Source organism: Mixophyes fleayi, chromosome 2 (genome assembly GCF_038048845.1).
Source record: "Mixophyes fleayi isolate aMixFle1 chromosome 2, aMixFle1.hap1, whole genome shotgun sequence".
Taxonomy (NCBI): Eukaryota; Metazoa; Chordata; class Amphibia; order Anura; family Limnodynastidae; genus Mixophyes; species Mixophyes fleayi.
The window spans coordinates 370,311,541-370,328,886 of record NC_134403.1 but is presented as its reverse complement, the minus strand read 5'-3'; positions in this window follow the sequence as shown (position 1 = coordinate 370,328,886).

Genomic DNA, 17,346 nt, shown 5'->3' with positions numbered 1-17,346 from the left:
TGTCATGTTCTGGAACCCCAAGTGTCAGTGTATCATTGTTCTGTGACTCCAAATGTCAGTGTGTCATGTTCTGAGACCCCAAGTGTCAGTGTGTCATTGTTCTGGGACCCCAAGAGTCAGTGTATCATTGTTCTGTGACTCCAAATGTCAGTGTGTCATGTTCTGAGACCCCAAGTGTCAGTGTGTCATTGTTCTGGGACCCCCAGTGTCAGTGTGTCATTGTTCTGGGACCCCAATTGTCAGTGTGTCATTGTTCTGGGACCCCAAGTGTTAGTGTGTCATTGTTCTGGGACCCCAAGTGTCAGTGTGCCATTGTTCTGGGACCCCAAGTGTCAGTGTGTCATTGTTCTGGGACCCCCAGTGTCAGTGTATCATTGTTCTGTGACCCCCAGTGTCAGAATGTCATTGTTCTGGGACTCCCAGTGTCAGTGTGTCATTGTTCTGTGACCCCCAGTGTCAGAGTGTCATTGTTCTGGGACTCCCAGTGTCAGTGTGTCATTGTTCTGGGACCCCAAGTGTCAGTGTGTCATTGTTCTGTGACCCCAAGTGTCAGTGTGTCATTGTTCTGTGACCCCCAGTGTCAGAATGTCATTGTTCTGGGACTCCCAGTGTCAGTGTGTCATTGTTCTGGGACCCCAAGTGTCAGTGTGTCATTGTTCTGGGACCCCAAGTGTCAGTGTGTCATTGTTCTGGGACCCCAAGTGTCAGTGTGCCATTGTTCTGGGACCCCAAGTGTCAGTGTGTCATTGTTTTGGGACCCCAAATGTCAGTGTGTCATTGTTCTGGGACCCCAAATGTCAGCGTGTCATTGTTCTGGGACCCCAAGTGTCAGTGTGTCATTGTTTTGGGACCCCAAATGTCAGTGTGTCATTGTTCTGGGACCCCAAATGTCAGTGTGTCATTGCTTTCAGACCCAATAAAAGGTGGCTCATAGTAGAATGTATTGGATATCTGTCAGCCAGATGACCCTAAGAATAAAGTTTTGAAGCGATTCACAAGTTGTCCTTGTTCTGCACTAGATGTATACAACGTTTGGAGGACTAGTGGATTGGTATTGTGGGAAAAGGCTGCATCTTTTGAATGCAAAAATTATTTTCTACTAGAGACCAATTTTAAAATTGATTTGTTTAAAGTGGCTGCACCGCTGCTCTGCAGTAACAGCTTTAACATCATGCACCTTAAGCTAATGCAACCATTAAACTGGTTGGTTCATATCACAGGACTGTCGTCAGGACTTAGAGACAAATGTATCAAGCTGCGATTTGCCTTTTCCAGCGTTTTTCTCGCACGGGTTTGAACCCGCATGAAAGTGCGAGTTGATAGTAAATTGCCAGTAAAGTGATGTGCCCAAAATCGATACGCTACAAATCGCCATCCCTGCTTTTGGCCATTCTAAAAATACAAGTCGTCATGTGTTTGAAGCTGCGATTTTGCAAAGTCGCCTGAGATCGCTGTGAAAACCGCCAGAATCAACACGCTGCTTTGGATAGGCGAGATTACCAAACACATCAGCTCTCCACTGCTGCCCAATGTTAACATAACAGGAGGCACAATAATAGTTTTAATTATGAGGATAATCATTATTTCTTGTTTAGAGTGGCATAAATTATTATTAATTATCTTACAGGGGCCAAATAACAAGTAAATTAGTGGCCATTTATTAATGACTATATGTAAGGGAAATGTATTTTATTATATTATTGTGGCATACTAATTTATCACCAGTGGGACAATAATAATTTGTTTCTGATGTAAAAACACTTAATATTTACAGATGGGGACATTTAAAGTACATACTTGTGGCACTACAAGTGGCAGCATGCACACACCTGTGCTCTTATCTTGGCCAGATAGCTCTTACAGAATGCTTTATTCTGTTTCTGTTGAATCTCCGGCGAGATTGATTAAATGGGATAGGTGGTTTAAAATCACCGCACATCGCCAGAGATTGGATTTTGGAAAGTCAAAATTGCAGGTTAATACATATGGTGACTTATAAACATAAAAACGCTGTTGATCTCGAGTGATTTGAAATTGCTGAAAAAAAACCTCATAGCTTGATATATTAACCCCCTGGTCTCTGTAATTCTACACCATTGGTGCAGTAACATATTTCCACCTGAGGTGTCAATGTGTGCTGAACTTTTGCCATTTGAGCAATGCGACAGTTAACATCATCCAGTAATGAGTGGATCCGTGCTGTGATTTTATTACTCTGTGCTGGTTACAGTTTCTGTTCCTGGTTACTGTCTCCTGGTGTGTTTTCATTTGGCCACTGTTACTATTCCTGTGCTTGGGCCTGACTATGTTATTTGTCTACCACCTGCTACTGACCCTGTGACTGGATGTGACTTTGTTATTTGTCTACCACCTGCTACTGACCCTGTGACTGGATGTGACTTTGTTATTTGTCTACCACCTGCTACTGACCCTGTGACTGGATGTGACTATGTTATTTGTCTACCACCTGCTACTGACCCTGTGACTGGACCTGACTTTATTTGTCTACCACCTGCTACTGACGCTGTGACTGGATGTGACTATGTTATTTGTCTACCACCTGCTACTGACCCTGTGACTGGACCTGACTTTATTTGTCTACCACCTGCTACTGACGCTGTGACTGGATGTGACTATGTTATTTGTCTACCACCTGCTACTGACCCTGTGACTGGACCTGACTTTATTTGTCTACCACCTGCTACTGACGCTGTGACTGGACCCGACATTTTTTTTATATTTGTCTACCATCTGCTACTGACCCTGTGACTGGACGTGACTTTGTTATTTGTCTACCATCTGCTACTGACCCTGTGACTGGACCTGACGATGATATTTGTCTACTACCTGCTACTGACCCTGTGACTGGACCTGACTTTGTTATTTGTCTACCACCTGCTGCTGACATGTGACTAAACCTGATTTTGTTATTTGTCTACCACCTGCTACTGACCCTGTGACTGGACCTGACTTTGTTATTTGTCTCCCACCTGCTACTGACCATGTGGCTGAACCTGATTACACTAATCACGCTTCCACCGGCTGTTGCCTTCTGTCTGACCATTACCATCAGTCAGCATTTCCTTAGCTTTCTATAATTTCCTATACTCTATAATAGTCATTTATACTGTTCCAATAAAGCTTTGCCCCACATTCCATAACTCTACTTTTACTTTGCTGCGTTATTCCCACGAGAAGTTGAACTGTTTTTAAAAGTGTGTTTTTTCCCATTATCTTCTTAATATACCTGCTCGGATAAAAGCTTAATTTATGATCTGAATCCTTTTTATTTGACTCGCGCTCTGGTTTCCTCTTCATTGAATAGAGCATAGCTGTGCTATCCCTTTCTGGCCCTGCGGCACTTAGCAAACACTTTGATCTAATGAGAATATTACAACTCAGGTCTCTGTATACCAAAAGCTTCACATCAAAATTTAAATGGCACCTTATTACATTAAATACCTTTCTGGAAACAATAATACGATATGAAATTAAGGGAAAATCTATTTTAAAACGGCTTTCGGACTGTAAATTTGATTGGAGACTCAGGCAGGGCTGTGCAGGATTCCTTGTTAAGGTAAATTAGGTGAAGAATAATAGTTTGCTAAGAATCCTGATAGCAGAGGAACTGGGTAACTGACTGGCTGAGCACAGCACAAAGTAACTTTATAGAAAGATATTGAGGAAAGTACAATCTTACAATAAATGTATAAAATTACAGATGAAGCATTAACTTCACTTGGATAAATAATTAGATAGTTTGTTATATTTTTCCAGAGTTTACTTCCACTTTTTAGCCCAAATAAAGTGGATTATCAATACAGCCCTTAACTCCTTTTAACTCCTTGACTTCCAGATAATTCAGCACAGATAAAGCAGCACGGAAGCTCATTGGTTAGCACGTCTGCCTCACAGCATTGGGGTCATGAGTTCAATTCCCGAGCATGGCCTTATCTGTGTGGAGTTTGTATTCTCTCCCCATGTTTGCGTGGGTTTCCTCCAGGTGCTCCGGTTTCCTCCCACATTCCAAAAACATACAAGTAGGTTAATTGGCTGCTATCAAATTGACCTTAGTCTCTCTCAGGCTGTGTGTGTGTTAGGGAATTTAGACTGTAAGCTCCAGTGGGGCAGGGATTGATGTGAGTGAGTTCTCTGTACAGCGCTATATAAATAAATTGTGATGATGATGATGATGATTCTAATGCTGGAACTGACCATCTCTTACTTATATAAAAATGCAATAATTTTAATCATGCTCTAAAACCATCAGCAAAATCAAAAAAGATGTTATTCATTCTGTGGTCCAGATTGTTCCCTGATGTTACCCAGGGATGTGATCTGTGTCTTTGGCATAATAGGTCCAGCCAGTGAGCAGCATTGAGAAATTATCTGACATTCATTTATATATTTATTTATTTAGCATGGAAAGAGAATCCCAGATGAGGGAGAAGAAGCTCGGAAACTGTACAAAATGTAAGATATGGATATGTAGACAAGGTGAAGTTTATATAATGGCAAAATAACAAAAATAACATATAATATCAGTTAGCAGTGAAGAGCAACCTGATACATCTCAAGGGCAAGATTTGCTGCCCTCCAACCTTGTAAAGGGACACACATGCTACCCACCTGCCCCTCAAAACTCTCCATATGTCCCCAAATTCTCATCCATCTTCTCAACATGCCCACCAGACCTCTGCATATGCCCATTACATGCCCATCAGACCTCCTCATATGCCACTCACATGCCCATCAGACCTTCCCACATGTCCATCAGTCCTTCCCTCATGCCCCAGACCTCCTCATATGCCACTCATATGCCCATCAGACCTCCCCACAAGCCTTTTACATATCTATCAGACCTTCAAGGTGAAGTCTAATGGGTATGTACCCATTAGACTTCACCATATGCCCCTCACATGCCTATCAGACCTTCCCACATGTCCATCAGTCCTTCCCTCGTGCCCCAGACCTCCTCATATGCCCCTCACATACCCATCAGACCTTCCCACATGTCTATCAGACCTTCCCACATGCCCATTACACTTTCTCATATTCCCATCACATGTCCATCAGACCTTCACATATGCCCATTACATGCTCACCAGACGTCCCCACAAGCCTCTCACATGCCCATCAGACTGCTCCCCATGCCCATTAATCTTCCCCCACATGCCCATGAAACCTTCCCACATTTACCCAGTATTGTCTTATCAATGTTTGTTCCCAACTGTAAAGCGCTACGGAATTTTCTGGCGCTATATAAATAAATGTTGATGATGATGATGATGATGACATGTCTATCGGACCTTCCCACATGCCCATCACACATAATCCCCTCACATGTCCATCAGACCTCCTCATATGCCACTCATATGCTCATCAGTCCTTCCCACATGTCCATCAGTCCTTCCCTCACGCCCATTAGACCTTCTCATATTCCCCTCACATGCCCATCAGACTGCTCCACGTGCCCATTAATCTTCACCCACATGCTCATCAGACCTTCCTACATGCCCATCAGACATCCCTATCCATCTCTCCTAGGTACTCTTCTCCCTCCTGCCACAGAGGAAGGAAGGAGAACACAGTGCACTGGTATATATACATGGGACAAGTCATGGCCTCCATGCATTATGCAGAGGAGGTCACTTGATGCAGAGGTCAATCTTATTCTCCGCTTTATAACAAAGACGAAAACAAGTCCGATCACAAGCGGACAGATGTTGGCCACAGGTGAAGGATTGCCCACCACTAAATGATACAGCTTAAGGAACTTTCCCAATCTACAATTGCTAAAAATTTAAATAAAATATGTGGTCAGCTTATTTCAGCCGCCCTGTCTCATTGTGCTGGGTGAAGATGTTGCCCCCCCCAAGTGTTATAAGATATCTGCAGGTCAGAGGTCACCGAACCCTAACCACACACAATGATACAGGATGGTGAAGGTCAGCTGAATGTGTGAATGAATATCAAAGACCATGCGGTACATCTGGGAATCACTAAGTGACAACACACGGGATGATACACACGTGTATCCCACCTCTTGTGAGCGCAATTAGTGATCAAAGTATAAAACAGACACAATTCAATTCCTGGGTCACTAGACTACTTTTTCTGTGCCATCCCACACCACCTCCTACCACCGTTACTCTTCTATGGTGCCAACCCCCATTGCATCTCATCTGCATAAAAGGAATACTTTTTTTTTTTCCACTTTAACTGAGCCTATGGCTAAATACTTATGAAATGTAAATAATTATTTATATACAAACTATGAAAACAATAAAACAAGATGTTCCAAATGAGCGGAGTCCCATCACGTGTCCCGAACCATATGTCCGTTTCCTGTTCCTTTAGCTCAATGGTCCCTATGACAACCACATTGTATACGTAGATTGAAAGTGACCGCCACCTGGTCAATGAGCTTCTTTTTAACCCTTTGAGGGGGCTTCTTTTTCTCCTCCCCACATTGCAGATATCAAAGGGTTAATAACTAAAAAAAAAAATCAACAACTGAGTGAAATAATCTGCCTCAAACCATCCCTGGTTCCCTAAACCTCTCAATATGCGCAGATCAGGGCAGGTCTGCCAAGAAGCTCGTCTGTTAATTACAAAGACGCCCTCTGGATATTTAGAGCCCTGTGAGGTTTATCGGCAGTTCATAGAGAGATAAAACTCTTATTATTTACCCCCTTTCTTCTGCCCCCCCTCACACTGGTTGCATTACAAGCATATGGCGAGCTAGATACTGGAACAGAACCGGAGGGCTTTTCAGTGTTTATAGATGCCCCCTTCATTTAGACTTTATACATTTTGGCAATCTCTGGTTCCTAAACTCCTGGCTGCCTTACAGCAACTTTGTTTACAATGTTTGTTTTCATTTTTCTTTTCAATGTACATGTCATTAAATCATTATCATGATGTGAACCCTTTATTCATTGTTGGCCTTGGATACATTTATTTATTAATGATTCGTTTATGTATTTAAGCATTTATTTTTTTAATAATCTAATGCATTTCATGACGCAGAGATACAACAGCGCACTTTAATTAGTACACGTTAGTCGATTTGTTAAATCCAGAATGTTATCCAGTATGAATTGTCATCTTGTGACAATGACAAATATGTATAATAATTTCAATAAAAAGACATGACGTAAGATACGTAACATTTTACGGTGTGTGCCTTTACTCTGTACTGTGGTATAGGCGAGTACTCAGCAAGTAAGATGCTCATTACGTTGCAATTTTGCTTGGCTGTTTTACACCTAATTGGATTACAGCATTTATGAGCCCAAAGAGATTACTGATCCCGGTGAACATAGGAACGAGATTGTTCAGATGTCGAAGGGGGCGGCTGTTAAAATCCAGAGGGACAATGACCTCATCTGTGGTTATTGTAGATCATAGTAACTGTCTCTTCTGGAATTCTGGATAGTGAATGATGGGATCTTTCACATGGCAAATATCACAGAGATCAAAGCTTTTGTGCACAATGTTGTTGGTTTTCATCCAGAATAAAAAACTATTTAAAGGAGATATCAACTCAGGGACATTTTCCCATACTAATACCTGCCTCATCATCATCATCATCATTTATTCATATAGCGCCACTAATTCTGCAGCGCTGGACAGAGAACTCACTCACATCAGTCCCTGCCCCATTGGAGCTTACAGTCTAAATTTCCTAACACACACACACACACACACAGAGACTAGGGTGAATTTGATAGCAGCCAATTAACCTACCAGTATGTTTTTGGAGTGTGGGTGGAAACAAGAGCACCCGGAGGAAACCCACGCAAAAACGGGGAGAACATACAAACTCCACACAGATAAGTCCATGGTCAGGAATTGAACTCATGACCCCAGTGCTGTGACGCAGAAATGCTAACCACTGAGCCACCGTGCTACCCACATATTGCTGCCTCTGCATATTGTAACACCCAGACTCCACCCCTTTGCATAATCTCCAGTGAGAGATACCTAAAGACTTGAAATAAACATTGGTTTCAGTACTCCCTGTTAAGGCCATTGTCACATCCAGCACTTAGCTGAGCCTGCATGTATATGACAACAGGTTAATCATGACACAACCTCCTGGACTGTCTTAAAATTATTAAAATACTGCTTCATTTATACCTCACATTCACCATTAACTGGCACCTCTCTAAGATTCGATTCCAAAGCTAACACTTTGTGGAAGTTCTTCGGCTCACTACAATTAATATTACATTGACCAGAGCTTTGATAAACCAAACAATCCCCTGTATTTCAGCTTTGTAGCTTTTTTTAGTAACTGAGATATCTAGCACATGAAAGCTTCAGATCACAAAGACAGAATGTTATTAATTTGAGTTTAAAATGGCACAGTGCGCAAGATAAGAAAGATATTAATAATACGATTACATACAGTAAAATACAAATATGCAAACAAGCTTCTTAAAATAAAAAGGAGAAGTCAAGAAACAGAAAAAAAACTCACGCCATTTCTTGATTTTTGTTGATGGGGCAAGCATAAAATATGGACCAGATCCGCAATAGCACATTGATCCCCAAAAATAAACAATTGTCTTATATCACATTCTCATCTTTAAACATTGATATTCTCCCCTATCTGCTTTATGACAACACTGAAAGATGTGTGGTGGAAGGTTGATGAGTTTATGACCCTGGGGGGACTCTGTTGTTCCAAATACTTTAGTCAATAATATTTTATAAATGGAATATATTTTTCATTAGAGCATTAGAGAAAAATGATTTCACATTCAGTCATCAAGTTGGGAGCTCCTGTAGAAATGCATATGAAACATGACAATATTAGGCCCATGATTTAGGACGATATTTGTTAACTGTAGTTTGCCCTACGAGCCATAATTTTATTTTGACATATGTCATGAATCTATCTTCACTGGTTATAAATACATACAGACACCTATGCCAGAATGAATTATGAACACTGTTTATTTGATGTATTGCTTTTCCTATATGATTACATAAGACATGTGATACATTACAGCTGGTATCATTGTCTGACTTCAAAGGTACCTTACATCTGATTAACGCTGTTAAACTGGCCCTAAATGTTATCTTACAGGCGGTGAGAAAAGACAGTCAGTCTCTTTAATTGTAAGACATCCCTTTTAGACAGGACAGTGACCACAGCATGAAGCGATTGATTGTTAATATAAATAAATTAACCTTCCTTATTTGAACACTATGAATTCACATTCTAATACCACGTGGGGGAGTAATCATTTATATATTTTATATTTTTATTAACTCTTGATTAGGCCATAATCATGACAAATACATCTGTTGTAAATTTGCAACAAAAGAGTTTGTCTTGTTTATAAAATGTTATGCAGAAGCAAAAGTACACAGCTAGCTTGATTTTTGTAATTATATAAATTTCTTCTGAAGACACAGAAGCCCTGAAAGGGCTTTTGAAAAAAATACTGTAGACGTGGAAACTGTCATTTGCTATGTTCATTGACAAAGCTGGACTAGGGATTTTTCTGATCCACTCATCTCTGGACATAAACTATAATATGGCGGCAACAGGGGATATTATTTATACTAGCACAGTGCCTAACGCTTTATCTGCAATTACCAACTGCCGTGAGCCAGGAACTAGCACAGTGCCTGTAATATCCAACTGTCTGCAGCCAGGAACTAGCACGGTGCCTGTAATAACCACCTGCCTGCAGCCAGGAACTAGCACAGTGCCTGTAATATCCAACTGTCTGCAGCCAGGAACTAGCACAGTGCCTGTAATATCCAACTGTCTGCAGCCAGGAACTAGCACAGTGCCTGTAATATCTAACTGTCTGCAGCCAGGACCTAGCACAGTGCCTGTAATATCCAACTGTCTGCAGCCAGGAACTAGCACAGTGCCTGTAATATCCAACTGTCTGCAGCCAGGAACTAGCACAGTGCCTGTAATATCCAACTGTCTGCAGCCAGGAACTAGCACAGTGCCTGTAATATCCAACTGTCTGCAGCCAGGAACTAGCACAGTGCCTGTAATATCCAACTGTCTGCAGCCAGGAACTAGCACAGTGCCTGTAATATCCAACTGTCTGCAGCCAGGAACTAGCACAGTGCCTGTAATATCCAACTGTCTGCAGCCAGGACCTAGCACAGTGCCTGTAATATCCAACTGCCTGCAGCCAGGAACTAGCACAGTGCCTGTAATAACCGACTGTCTGCAGCCAGGAACTAGCACAGTGCCTGTAATATCCAACTGTCTGCAGCCAGGAACTAGCACAGTGCCTGTAATAACCAACTGCCTGCAGCCAGGAACTAGCACATTGTCTGTAATCACCATCTGCCTGGAGCCAGGAGCTAATGCTGTATATGCAATTACCAACTGCCTGGAACCAGGAACTAGTGCTGTATCTGCAACTATCAACTGCCGTGAGTGAGGAACTAGCACAGTGCCTGTAATCACCAATTGCCTGGAGCCAGCAGGAAGCACTGTATTTGTAATCACCAATTGTCTGGAGCTTGAAACTAGCTCTATACTTGTAAGTACTAACTGTCTGGAGCCAGAAACTAGCACAGTGCCTGTAGGTACCATCTGTCTGGAATCAGGAACTAGCACAAAGCCTGTAGTTACCAACTGTCTGGAACCACTAGTTAGCACAGTGCCTGTTATCACCAACTGCCTGAAAATTTTTTTGACTGTCATATGACCTTGACTTCTAAAGCTCTTGTTGGGAGCTTCTAAACTGCTGCTCATAGGTTAATCTCACTTTATTACATGAGCAGGGTTATGGTGATTGGTCAGTGAATGAAGTGACCGTCACACATCCTCTGCCTCAGTATAGGGAATGCACAGTGAAAACGGGAAATAGATATCTGGGGAGGAACACGAGCCCAGGTGATGCTTGGTCCAATAACAGCCCTTTTCTGGGTATTGACTGAAACCTAGCATTGTGGAATAAATCACTTTCATGTCAGTATCTTGTTGGGAGGAGGGCAGTGAACTGTATTCTGTGAATGTAAATCCTTAATGACAACTCTTGGATCCATTTCCCAGACATTACCTCTCTTGACAACAGCTTCATTTACGAAAATATGAAGCTGCAAAAATGCAGAGGATTTCTATATGTGCATAAATATGACTGTGATGTCACAACTGGTCGTGCGCACTGAGCTTTTGGTGCTGTCGTAAATTACTCCTATTAGGCGTCAGACAACTAGTGCAACATCTGCTCTTTGGAGGTTTCCAGACCTGACTGGAAATAGAAGAGTTAAATCAGAATAGATCTCTATTGCTTTGCATACAGATAAGTACAGTCGGTGTTGGGAAATGGATAGGTGTATATTGTTTTGCATACAGATAGGTGTACGTTATGCACTGAAGGACCCATCTCATGCAATCTGTTTAAGGAACATGCAGTGCAGGAATAAATGACTTTTTAATGTTTGTGATTTGGTCTCTGTGTAAGTTGAGCTTTCATATTGTTCCAGGAATTGTGTATTATTTTTATCTCAAGACAGTAGATTGCACTTCACGAGCGTCAGAACAAAATGTATTGTCCCCGCGTCTCGGCTCTGTGAAATACTTCCACCATCCATTGTCATACGCTACTTTGTTATATACATTGTCATACGCTACTTTGTTATATACATTGTCATACGCTACTTTGTTATATACATTGTCATATGCTGTGTTGTTATATACATTGTCATACGCTATGTTGTTATATACATTGTCATACGCTATGTTGTTATATACATTGTCATATGCTGTGTTGTTATATACATTGTCATATGCTGTGTTGTTATATACATTGTCATACGCTATGTTGTTATATACATTGTCATATGCTGTGTTGTTATATACATTGTCATACGCTACGTTGTTATATACATTGTCATATTCTCAAACCTGTATTCAGCTGTCACCGGGTAGTGGAAACTAAATACACTGTTGGGTCTATTTACTACTTATGCTGATTACACAGCGATAGGTAATATTATGTTTTGCTGCCTATTGTTGAGATACATAATGTTGTATAGCAGATATTTACTATTCCCGGCTACTCCTGTGAGGACCCTCCAATCCTACGTAATATTTAGACTATTCACCGGCAGCCAAGTGCTGCCGGCAAATGCTACAAATAAAATGCGCATGTACGGCTACAGCCCGTAATAATATTTGATTGCTAACAGGGACAATAATTATTTATCATGGGGGCAACACTTATTATTTCATGTGCACTGTTAATATCGTCCACATGTGGCACTACAAGTAGCAGCATGCACATGTGCACAAGTGTATGGTGGCTCTCGTAGTGGAATGCAATAAGAATTGCTCCCATCATAACTAATTATTATCCACATTAACAATCAAATAGTATTGCCCCTTAATATTATAATACCGTATTATTGTCCCCTTAATATAATAAACAATAAAAATTGCATAAGTTAATTATAAATTAATTTTGTCCCCCATTCAGTAATGATTGGCACAATAATTCATAAATCATTGGTCTCTCCTCTTATAATACAAGATTGCTCTAACAGCGTGTTTGAGCTAACTAGCCAATCAGAAGCAGATATTTAAATAAGCTGTCTTCTCTCTGGCTGTTTTGCAGTCGTTTTGACTAAACCACTGTCAGTTTGGGGGGTTTTTAATCCGCTAAACATCACCGGCGGTTTTACATTGAACCCTCAAACCTCCCATTTGTAAATACAGCGGTTTGGAGCACTAAACTTGATGGTGATGTACGGGGGATTGTAACCACCACAGAAATCTGACACATTTGCCCCACTGAGTAGGTTAGTGCCATGATGAGATCACTAGTGCGCCAGGCCCGAAGCTGTCTATTCAACCCATTGAGTGCGCAATATGCGATACTAAGGAGCCTGTGCATAGGAACCGAGCCTGGTTACCTGTAGCTTGTGTAGTGTCCTTGTCTAAAGACAAAGACACAAGGAATATTTAATGTCATGTGAGAACAACACTGACACTGGGAGATAAGGACAGTGTAGAGGACAAGAGTAAGAGATATAGTATGGAGTGTCAGCTCTTGTACAACATCTTAGAAATCTGTCAATTGTTATTACAACTACTAAGTATGTGCTAAAGATGTTAAAAAAAAATGGGTTTTGTCAAGAGATTGAGCTACTCTGACTAGGAGGTTGTGCACGAGCAACTGGCATCTGACACCCCTTATACCTGTAACGAGGGGCTACACTCAGAGCTGGTCATCCATCGGGAAATCTAAATTCTTGCCAAGGGCTTGCTGGGCACTGATGGCCTCAGACTACCTTAGCATGTGTTGTTTGTTGGCAAACAGAGGGATGGAAGGAAGCCCCAAACCTTATCTTGCCCAGAACCCCATGGCCTGCAATTATTTTTGTCTTATATTTTCTGTTTCCTCCTCACGGAATTCATATCATATGAGTATGTATTTTATATTAACTCATTGAACTCCAACCAATAATATATATTTTTTTTTTGGGATGGAGTTATCTTTTATTAACAGGGGGCAGGTAGCAAATTTCAAGCTTCAGCGAACACGAGCGATTCGCAGCTGTAGAATCGGTTTGTGAAGGTCACGCTGAGAAAAGTTTTGGGATTTAAAATGACTTTTGAAATGTCGGGTTTTTTTTCCACTTTAAATTCAATTAGAATAAAAGTCAAAAATAACAAACTGAGCACATGTCCATGATGAATAAAGTCTGGTTCCTTTAAAATGTATTTTAAATTACGATTGTACAGTTTATAGAAAGATTTATTGATCAGTTATCTGAAAACTAAACTATTGGAATAAAATCACAAATAGCTTGACGAACCAAGCCCTAGAGTTACACTTTGTCAGGATGAGAGCATAAATCTGATATGATGAAATAGAATACTAAATGCCAGGGCCCAAATAAAATATTGCATTGATACATAAATTAATCTGATTTTCAACTCAGATAAATGTTGGACCAAATGTTTTTTAAAACGGAAACAATTAGCCCAGTAGGAGGTAATTAGGTTGAGCAAACCCTTTTGTGAGGAGACCTGCTTAAGATATGCAGATCACAGACATCCATTGTTTTTGATCATGTATTCCACTTCCTAATTGACTTCCTTTGCAGAGGTAGTGTAAACACAAAGAACCACTAAATGTAAATGAGAGAGAGCCATATGCCTAGGTGAGAATCTTGAAGACAAAAGCCAAATTTGAAAGCCTATACATATATATAGAAATAAGGGCTTCAAAGGAAAATATCTTCATAGTTCATATTTTGGGAAATATGGGTGCCACTCAATACCAGCAGAAATCATACCAGGGTTGTGAATGACAGGTACTGGCGGTATCTGGGAACAGCTATAATCACATATCTTTGAAAAAGGTATGTCACATTGTCATAATTCCATCATGTGTGGTATTTAATTGTGCGGAAAATTATGACCGGTTTATTGAAGGGGGAATTATGTCTCTGGGATATATCTGAGAGAAGCTACCAAAGGTCAAAACTTTAGGAAATGTTTTAAACAAACCCTAGGTGACACCCAGGGGACATTTCCGCCCCCCACACAAACATCCACACTGTCCCTGTGAATGCCGTCCCATTTCATTTTGCTTAAAAACCTGTGTTGGGAAAGGACAAGTTGCCAGAATTTTTGGGAAATCAATTCACATTGAGAAGCTGTCCATCTTCCAAGCCAACTTCCCTTGGCCAGAGAATGCAATTCATGTAAGTGATACTCTGAATGTAACCCCTTTTATTTTAAACTGCTTTGCTTGTGTATGTTATATCAATCTGTTAATTGTTTATTATTTATTTTTTATATCTGTATGCCCTGTACTTTTGTATATTAAATCTATAATTTAATAAGTGGCATCTTTGATGCTCTAAGGAATCCTGTAGCCTGTTAAGAGGAATATAGCTCAGCCAAGTTAACCCTTTGAATGCCAATGTGTGATTTGTTGATACATTTGATTAACAAGCTGTGTGTGCTTGCATTTACATTTGTGTTTAGGGGTGATTCAGTAGGTCTACAACCTGTGTGATAGGTATCCTCATCATCATCTATTTATATAGTGCCACTAATTTTGCAGCGTTGTACAGAGAAATCATTCACATCAGCCCCTGCCCCATTGGAGCTTACAGTCTAAATCCCCTAAATCCCACAGAGAGAGAGAGATTAAGGTAAATGTAATAGCAGCCAATTAACCTACCAGTATGTTTTTGGAGTGTGGGAGGAAACCGGAGCACCCAGAGGGAACCCACGCAAACACGGGGGGAACATACAAACTCACACAGATAAGGCCATGGTTAGGAATCAAACTCATGACCCCAGTGCTGTTAGGCAGAGGTGCTAACCACTAGGCCACTGTGCTGCCCGTCATATACAGGTTGCAAACAGGTGTATGTCTCAGTGTAACAAAGCTCATGTATCCACCTTATTTGTATGTATAGTATGCGGAATGTGGTTTAGGTTGTAACTTTTGTCAGGTATAAGATATAAGATTATAAGGTATAAGATTTCCTTCATTGTTACAACAGTTTCCCTCTTTCTTGACTCTTGGACTATGGAAAGCAGGATGAAAAGCTGCCAAAGACAGGCACATAAAGGTAAGTGTGCCAATTAGATATATGAGTTTCATTTTATGTACAGGTGCATTTGACACCACAATCTTCTTGCATCAGTGTGAAGAAGCCTGAAATTACTACTCTATGCTGCTGGGGGACACTGCTCCTTCCACTATATAACTCTCAGTCTGTGGCTTCCTGCTGCCTCCATTCCCCTCCTCACATCATGTCACTGCCCCTGTCACATGCAGCTCTGTCCTCACTAACACATCACTCATCTCCTGATATACTGTGCTGCTGGGGGACCCTGCTCCTTCCTCTATATAACTCTCAGTCTGTGGCTTCCTGCTGCCTCCATTCCCCTCCTCACATCATGTCACTGCCCCTGTCAGATGCAGCTCTGTCCTCACTAACACATCACTCATCTCCTGATATACTGTGCTGCTGGGGGACCCTGCTCCTTCCTCTATATAACTCTCAGTCTGTGGCTTCCTGCTGCCTCCATTCCCCTCCTCACATCATGTCACATGCACCTCTGTCCTCACTAACACATCACTCATCTCCTGATATACTCTGTTCTGCTGGGGACCCTGCTCCTTCCACTATATAACTCTCAGTCTGTGACTTCCAGCTGCCTCTATTCCCCTCCTCACATCATGTCACTGCCCCTGTCACACACAGCTCTGTCCTCACTAACACATCACTCATCTCCTGATATACTCTGTGCTGCTGGGGGACCCTGCTCCTTCCACTATATAACTCTCAGTCTGTGGCTTTCTGCTGCCTCCATTCCCCACCTCACATCATGTCACTGCCCCTGTCAGATGCAGCTCTGTCCTCACTAACACATCACTCATCTCCTGATATACTGTGCTGCTGGGGGACCCTGCTCCTTCCTCTATATAACTCTCAGTCTGTGGCTTCCTGCTGCCTCCATTCCCCTCCTCACATCATGTCACATGCAGCTCTGTCCTCACTAACACATCACTCATCTCCTGATATACTGTGCTGCTGGGGGACCCTGCTCCTTCCTCTATATAACTCTCAGTCTGTGGCTTCCTGCTGCCTCCATTCCCCTCCTCACATCATGTCACTGCCCCTGTCACATGCAGCCCTGTCCTCACTAAATATCAACAAAGCCCTTTTTCCTGAAACACTCTTTGCTGCTGTGAACATTCTGATAATATGATTGGCAGCGGCTTGTTCTATTCCCACCCTCTACAAAACACATAGATGAGCCAGATGAAGATTGAATGCAAAAAGGATTTGTGACCTTATCTTAAAACACCTTAAATAGGTTTAGTTGGAGCTCTAGCCCAGCTTTTTACTTGTATTATACAAGCCAGTAATTGAGCCCTGGATGTATTTTATTTTGTGCCTGTGTATATATAAGATGTGTCATTGTTCTGCGGCAATCCATGCAGTCTGCAGTGTCCATGCTCTCTCCTTGTGTGGGTCCAGGAACAGATCCCGTGTTTATGTCAGCAAGTGCGCCCAGCCTCCAATACACTCTGCAGCTGGTATATATCCATGGCCGTCTTATCGCATCAGCTGTGCGGCCGAGAAATAAATTCTCTCTGCGCTGCTGTGATCCCGCTGCTGATAAGACTGAAGAGGCGGCTGCGAGGCTGCCAGGGAAATTGCTTTGCTCATTCCGAATACCAATGGAATCTTTCACTAACATTGACTTTCAAATGAAAGCCGACAATGTTGCTTTTTAAGCAAACCCCTTAATCCAATTTTGTGCTCGGATTTGGCCGCCGTCTCTTTCTTTATTTCATTTCGTGTTATCATGGA